This window comes from Urocitellus parryii, chromosome 11 (assembly GCF_045843805.1).
Source record: "Urocitellus parryii isolate mUroPar1 chromosome 11, mUroPar1.hap1, whole genome shotgun sequence".
Classification (NCBI taxonomy): domain Eukaryota; kingdom Metazoa; phylum Chordata; class Mammalia; order Rodentia; family Sciuridae; genus Urocitellus; species Urocitellus parryii.
The window spans coordinates 99757042-99765533 of NC_135541.1; positions in this window are offsets into that span (position 1 = coordinate 99757042).

The window sequence follows — 8492 nt, forward strand, 5'->3', positions numbered from 1 at the left end:
TAAAGGAGAAAAAAGACAAGTGATCCAGGTACATTAGCACATGCACACCTGTAAGCCCAGTGAATCTGAAGGCTGAGGCAGGAGGATTGCAATCTCAGAGGTCAACCTGGGCAACTTAGCAAGACCCTGTCTCAAAAGAAATATAAATGTATCAGTGGTACAGAACCCTTGGGTTCAATTCCCAGTACTTAAAAAAAAAGGTAAGGACTGCTCCTGACTTCAAAAAGCATATTATGATACAGCTTCAGTTCTGGGACAGCCTACATGAGCATCATAATATCCCCTGTACTTTTTTTAATGTTGGAAGTGTTCATAGTGTTGTTACCAAAAAGGGCTTAGACAAGCAGACAGGGACAGGAGAATTCTCTGAATTTAGAGTCCAGACTTCACATATCTGGTTATTACATACTTTCAGTCAAGTAAGAAGGTAAACTCCAATATCGTTTACAATGCAACAGATTTCATTACTAGGAAAACATTTAAATTCTAGGAAGATATCAAATTAAGTATAAAAATTATTAAGTTAATTAAACCAATAGTTAAGCAGATCAAGACTTGAAAACAAAAACTGAAAAAAAGAAATCAAAATTAAGAATTCAAGCCATAAGTGGTTGTGCATACCTACAGTCCTAGCTATATGATTAGGCTGAGGCAGGATCATCATGAATTCCAGGTAGCACTGGTAGTACAGTGAGACTCTGTCTCTTATAAGAAAAATAAGGGACTGTGGGGGTGTAGCATAGTGGTAGAATGCATGTTTGAGACCATGAGTTTGACCCCAGTACAGGGGGAAAAAAAACATTAAACATTCAATAGTTGAGTTTAGCTACAGTTTAAACATGACAATGGAAGAGAATTAGTATAGTTTACTGAATTGAAGAGAATTAATAAACTTTAGTTTTCTGAATTGAAGAGAATTACATAAAAGAGGATAAGGAACACAGGGCATGATAGGAAGAGTCTGATCTACATGTAACTAGAGATGTGGGAGAGGAGGGAAAATGAAGCAGCATCAGTCATTAAAGAAATACTGGCCATAGTTTGGAGGTTGAAGCAGGCAGACTGCATGTAAGGGCAAGACCACAATTTTAAAAGTTAATATGTTGGAGGCAACAGCAACTTCAGAATCCATATGAAAGATCTTTGTCATTCCCATCCCTTGACCTTCTCTCCTCTAATGATCTTGTCCTCCTGACTCTGCTTCACTATGTCTATTTCTGGTCCCCCTTATCTAAACAATATCACATCAGTACCACTAAACAAAGAACTGGTAACTCTGGTCCCCTTTGTTTTCCAGTATAGTTATATTGATTAAAATTCCTTTACTGCTTTTTGACATTACTTTTTCTTGCGGTTTTTAGAGGCTAGTGGCTGGAACTAAGTTTCTGGGACTCCACCACATTGGACCTCTGGCCTAGGACTTCAGAAACAACACTTAAAGCAAGCAAAATTACAACTATGATAGTTACAACTAAAATAAGCCATTTCAAGACGTACAATTAGAACATGCACTGTTGCATGCATTATGGAAACACTGAGAGGGCTCTTCCATTGCCAATCCTCAGTCTCCTCTGCATCCTTGTGTGACACACATGAAAGACACAGCCCTCAAAAGTAAATGCCAGGTAAAGCTCCTCTGAAGAGACACAATGTTATCCCCTTTATTGTCACTAAACTGTGTGACAGACCATTCTATTTTCATTATGGCCTCCTTGGTGTAACTTTATTAAGTGCAGAGGGCCCTGGGGTCAGCCAATGTCCATTGTAATGTGCTCCCTCATGGCGGCTTTCTACTCTAGGTTGTATATGATTTTGTAAACATCATATTTATGCTCACTTCAAATGCTTCAAGGATGCTTAATGACAATAAATGCAGAAACAGATTTTGGATGCTTGTGTAATTTAATACACCTTGTTTCAAAAAGAATGTGTTTCCTAAGAAAATTCCTGTATAATACCCAGGACCTGGAATAAAGATGCCCAATATACATTTGTTACTATGAATCTCTATACATTTCTTTTTTATTTATTTATTTTTTTTATTTTTTTTATTGGTCGTTCATAACATTACATAGTTCTTAATACATCATATTACACTGTTGATTCACGTGGATTATGAACTCCCGCTTTTACCCCGTATACAAATTGCTGTATCACATCAGTTTCCCTTCCATTGATTGACATATTGCCTTTCTAGTGTCTGATGTATTCTGCTGTCTGTCCTATTCTCTACTATCCCCCCTCCCCTCCCCTCCCCTCCCCTCCCCTTTTCTCTCTCTACCCCTTCTACTGTAAATCATTTCTTCCATTTGTATTATCTTCTCTTGCCCCTCCTTTCCTCTTATATGACATTTTGTATAACCCTGAGGATCGCCTTCCATTTCCATGCAATTTCCCTTCTCACTCCCTTTCCCTCCCACCTCTCATCCCTGTTTAAAGTAAATCTTCTTCTCAAGCTCTTCGTCCCTACCCTGTCCTTGTTTACTCCCCTTATATCAAAGGTGTCATTTGGTATTTGTTTTTTAAAGATTGACTAGCTTCACTTAGCATAATCTGCTCTAATGCCATCCATTTCCCTCCAAATTCTATGATTTTGTCATTTTTTAATGCAGAGTAATACTCCATAGTATATAAATGCCACATTTTTTTATCCATTCATCTATTGAAGGGCATCTAGGCTGGTTCCACAGTCTTGCTATCATGAATTGAGCTGCTATGAACATCGATGTAGCAGTGTCCCTGTAGCATGCTCTTGTTAGGGCTTTAGGGAATAGACCCAGAAGGGGAATAGCTGGGTCAAATGGTGGTTCCATTCCCAGCTTTCCAAGAAATCTCCATACTGCTTTCCAAATTGGCTGCACCAATTTGCAGTCCCACCAGCAATGAACAAGAGTGCCCTTTTCCCCGAATCCTCTCCAGCACTTATTGTTGTTTGACTTCCTAATGGCTGCCAGTCTTACTGGAGTGAGATGGTATCTTAGGGTAGTTTTGATTTGCATTTCTCTGACTGCTAGCGATGGTGAGCATTTTTTCATGTACTTGTTGATTGATTGTATGTCCTCCTCTGAGAAGTGTCTGTTCAGGTCCTTGGCCCATTTATTGATTGGGTTATTTGTTATCTTATTGTCTAATTTTTTGAGTTCTTTGTATATTCTGGTTATTAGGGCTCTATCTGAAGTGTGTGGAGTAAAGATTTGTTCCCAGGATGTAGGCTCCCTGTTTATCTCTCTTATTGTTTCTTTTGCTGAGAAAAAACTTTTTAGTTTGAGTAAGTCCCATTTGTTGATTCTAGTTGTTAACTCTAGCGCTATGGGTGTCCTATTGAGGAATTTGGAGCCCGATCCCACAGCGTGTAGATCATAACCAACTTTTTCTTCTATCAGATGCCATGTCTCTGATTTAATATCAAGCTCCTTGATCCATTTTGAGTTAACTTTTGTGCACGGCGAGAGATAGGGATTCAGATTCATTTTGGTGCAAATGGATTTCCAGTTTTCCCAGCACCATTTGTTGAAGATGCTATCCTTCCTCCATTGCATGCTTTTAGCCCCTTTATCAAAAATAAGATAGTTGTAGTTTTGTGGATTGGTTACTGTGTCCTCTATTCTGTACCATTGGTCCACCCGCCTGTTTTGGTACCAGTACCATGCTGTTTTTGTTACTATTGCTCTGTAGTATAGTTTGAAGTCTGGTATCGCTATACCGCCTGATTCACACTTCCTGCTTAGTATTGTTTTTGCTATTCTGGGTCTTTTATTATTCCATATGAATTTCATGATTCTTTTATCAATTTCTACAAGATATGCTGTTGGGATTTTGATTGGCATTGCATTGAATTTATATAGGACTTTTGGTAATATCGCCATTTTGATGATGTTAGTTCTGCCTATCCATGAGCAGGGTATATTTTTCCATATTCTAAGGTCTTCTTCTATGTCTTTCTTTAGGGTTCTGTAATTTTCATTGTATAAATCTTTCACCTCTTTTGTTAGGTTGATTCCCAAGTATTTTATTTTTTGGGGGGATATTGTGAATGGAGTAGTTGTCCTCATTTCCGTTTCAGAGGATTTGTCGCTGATATACAGGAATGCCTTTGATTTATGCGTGTTGATCTTATATCCTGCCACTTTGCTGAATTCATTTATTAGCTCTAATAGCTTCTTTGTAGACCCTTTTGGGTCTGCTAGGTATAGAATCATATCATCTGCAAATAGTGATAATTTAAGTTCTTCTTTTCCTATTTTTATGCCTTTAATTTCTTTCGTCTGCCTAATTGCTCTGGCCAGTGTTTCGAGGACTATGTTGAACAGAAGTGGTGAGAGAGGGCATCCCTGTCTTGTACCAGATCTTAGAGGGAATGCCTTCAATTTTTCTCCATTCAGAATGATGCTGGCCTGTGGCTTATCATAGATTGCTTTTACAATGTTGAGGTATGATCCAGTTATCCCTAATTTTTCTAGAGTTTTGAACATAAAGGGATGCTGTACTTTGTCGAAAGCTTTTTCTGCATCTATCGAGATGATCATATGGTTCTTATTTTTAAGTCTATTGATGTGGTGGATAACATTTATTGATTTCCGTATATTGAACCAACCTTGCATACCAGGGATGAATCCTACTTGATCATGGTGTATAATTTTTTTGATATGTATTTGAATCCGATTCGCCAGAATTTTATTGAGGATTTTTGCATCAAGGTTCATTAGAGATATTGGTCTGTAGTTTTCTTTCTTTGAAGTGTCTTTGTCTGGTTTCAGAATCAGGGTGATGTTGGCCTCGTAGAACGAATTTGGAAGTTCTCCCTCTTTTTCTATTTCCTGAAATACCTTGAAAAGTATTGGTGTTAGTTCCTCTTTAAAGGTTTTGTAAAACTCTGCTGTATACCCATCCGGTCCTGGGCTTTTCTTAGTTGGTAGTCTTTTGATGGTTTCTTCTATTTCCTCTATTGTTATTGGTTTGTTTAGGTTGTCTATATCCTCCTGGCTCAATCTGGGCAGATCATAAGACTCAAGGAATTTATCTATGCCTTCACTATCTTCTATTTTATTGGAGTATAAGGATTCAAAGTAATTTCTGATTATCTTCTGTATTTCTGAAGTGTCTGTTGCCTTTTTCATCCCGTATGCTAGTAATTTGGGTTCTCTCTCTTCTTCTCTTCGTTAGCATGGCTAAGGGTCTGTCAATTTTATTTATTTTTTCAAAGAACCAGCTTTTAGTTTTGTCAATTTTTTCAATTGTTTCTTTTGTTTCAATTTCATTAATTTCAGCTCTGATTTTAATTATTTCTTGCCTTCTACTTCTTTTGCTGTTGTTTTGCTCTTCTTTTTCTAGGATTTTGAGATGAAGTATGAGATCATTTATTTGTTGGTTTTTTCTTTTTTTGAGGAATGAACTCCAAGCAATGAATTTTCCTCTTAGAACTGCTTTCAGTGTGTCCCATAGATTCCGATATGTTGTGTCTGTGTTTTCATTTAACTCTAGGAATTTTTTAATTTCCTCCTTGATGTCTTCTAAAACCCATTGATCACTCAGCAACCTATTGTTCATTCTCCAGGTGATGTTTGATTTTTCCTTTCTTCTTTTATCATTGATTTTCAGTTTCATTCCATTATGATCAGACAAGATGCATGGTATTATCTCTACCTCTTTGTATTGTCTAGGAGTTGCCCTGTGACATAGTATATGGTCTATTTTTGAGAAGGTTCCATGTGCTGCTGAGAAAAAAGTGTAGCTACTTGATGTTGGGTGGTATAGTCTATATATGTCAATTAGGTCTAGGTTGTTAATTGTGTTATTGAGTTCTATAGTTTCCTTATTTAACTTTTGTTTGGAAGATCTGTCCAGTGGTGAGAGAGGTGTGTTGAAGTCTCCCATGATTACTGTATGGTGGTCTATTAGACTCTTGAACTTGAGAAGAGTTTGCTTGATGAACACGGCTGCACCATTATTTGGGGCATATATATTTATGATTGTTATGTCTTGTTGGTGTATGGTTCCCTTGAGCAGTATGAAGTGTCCTTCTTTATCCCTTTTGATTAGCTTTGGCTTGAAATCTATTTTATTAGATATGAGTATGGACACTCCTGCTTGTTTCCGTGGTCCATATGAGTGATATGATTTTTCCCAACCTTTCACCTTCAGTCTATGTACATCCTTTCCTATCAAATGCGTCTCCTGTAGACAGCATATTGTTGGGTCTTGTTTTGTGATCCATTCTACTAGCCTGTGTCTCTTAATTGGTGAGTTTAAGCCATTAACATTTAGGGTTATTATTGAGATATGGTTTGTTCTTCTATCCATATTTGTTTATTGATGTTACTAAACCTGATTTGTTATCCTCTTTGACTACTTTCCCCCCTTTACTGTCCTACCTCCCATTGTTGGTTTTCAATGTTATTTTCCATTTCCTCTTCCTGTAATGTTTTGCCAAGGATTTTTTGAAGAGATGGTTTTCTAGCTGCGAATTCTTTTAACTTTTGTTTATCGTGGAAGGTTTTAATTTCATCTTCTAACCTGAAGCTTAATTTCGCCGGATACAAGATTCTTGGTTGGAATTCATTTTCTTTAAGCGTTTGAAATATGTTATTCCAAGATCTTCTAGCTTTTAGAGTCTGTGTTGAGAGATCAGCTGTTATTCTGATTGGTTTACCCCTAAGTGTAATCTGCTTCCTTTCCCTTGTAGCTTTTAAAATTCTCTCCTTATTCTGTATGTTGGACATCTTCATTATAATGTGTCTAGGTGTGGATCTCTTATGATTTTGCACATTCGGCGTCCTGTAGGCTTCTAGGATTTGGGATTCTGTCTCATTCTTCAAGTCTGGGAAGTTTTCTTGTATTATTTCACTGAATAGATTGGTTAATCCTTTGGTTTGGAGCTCTGTGCCTTCCTGTATCCCAATGACTCTTAAGTTTGGTCTTTTGATATTATCCCATAGCTCTTGAATGTTCTGCTCATGGTTTCTTAGTAGACTTGCTGAGCTATCTATGTTCTTTTCAAGTTGAAATACTCTGTCTTCATTGTCTGATGTTCTATCTTCTAAGTGATCCACTCTGCTGGTAGTATTCTCAATTGAGTTTTTAAGTTGGTTTATTGTTTCCTGCATTTCTAGTATTTCTATTTGTTTGTTTTTTATTACCTCTATCTCCCTGTGAAATTGATCTTTTACTTCCTGGATTTGTTTGTCAATGTGATCTTTCATTGTCTGATTTTGCTGTCTCATGTCTTCCTTGAGACTCCAGATCATCTGAAGCATGTATGTCCTGAGCTCTCTATCTGACATTCCATCTGTTGCAGCTATTACCTCTTCTAAAGTTGAGTTCACCTGCATTGCCTGTGGCCCTTTCTTTCCTTGTCGTTTCATACTGCTGGCGTTTCTTTCTGCTTGGTGAAATTGTTGTGTCTTTGATATTTTCCCCCTCTATTTATTTATATTGCTCTTGTATAGTTGAAAAATCACCCTTGCAGGGCAGGTAGTGGCTGTGATCCTCCTCCAATTAGTGTGATCCGTCTACCATGCTGGCAGGCCCTAGGTCTGCTTTGCTGGTTGGTCAAAGGTCCACCTACCCAGCAGGCGCCAGGGGCACCTGTGTCACTCCATAGGTTGCTGGGCCTAACCTCCCGATGGGTTGCAGGTTCGCCTAGCTTGCAGGCACTGGGGGAGGGGCCGGTTCCGCCCCTCAGCAGGCTTTGGGCCAGCTCTGCTCCTGTTCACAGTCCCGCCTACCTGCAGACACTGGGGGAGGGGACAGGCCTAGCCCTCAGCCGTCCGCCGCCGGACCTGTCCTAGTGGGTCCGGTCAGCGTTCCCCGCCGGCGCGTGTAGCTGCAGTCACTTGGCTGGTTGCTGGGCCTGACCCGCCCGCCCGTGGCTTGCAGGTTGGCCTAGCTTGCAGGCACTAGGGGAGGGGCCGGTTCCGCCCCTCAGCAGGCTTTGGGCCCGCTCTGCTGGTGTTCACAGTCCCGCCTACCTGCAGACACTGGGGGAGGGGACGGGCCTAGCCCTCAGCCGTCCGCCGGACCTGTCCTAGTGGGTCCGGTCCGCGTTCCCCGCCGGCGCGTGTAGCTGCAGTCACTTGGCTGGTTGCTGGGCCTGACCTGCCGCCTGTGGCTTGCAGGTTGGCCTAGCTTGCAGGCACTGGGGGAGGGGACGGTTCCGCCCCTCAGCAGGCTTTGGGCCCGCTCTGCTGGTGTTCACAGTCCCGCCTACCTGCAGACACTGGGGGAGGGGACGGGCCTAGCCCTCAGCTGTCCGCCGGACCTGTCCTAGTGGGTCCGGTCCGCGTTCCCCGCAGGCGCGTGTAGCTGCAGTCACTTGGCTGGTTGCTGGGCCTGACCCGCCGCCCGTGGCTTGCAGGTTGGCCTAGCTTGCAGGCACTGGGGGAGGGGACGGTTCCGCCCCTCAGCAGGCTTTGGGCCCGCTCTGCTGGTGTTCACAGTCCCGCCTACCTGCAGACACTGGGGGAGGGGACGGGCCTAGCCCTCAGCCGTCCGCC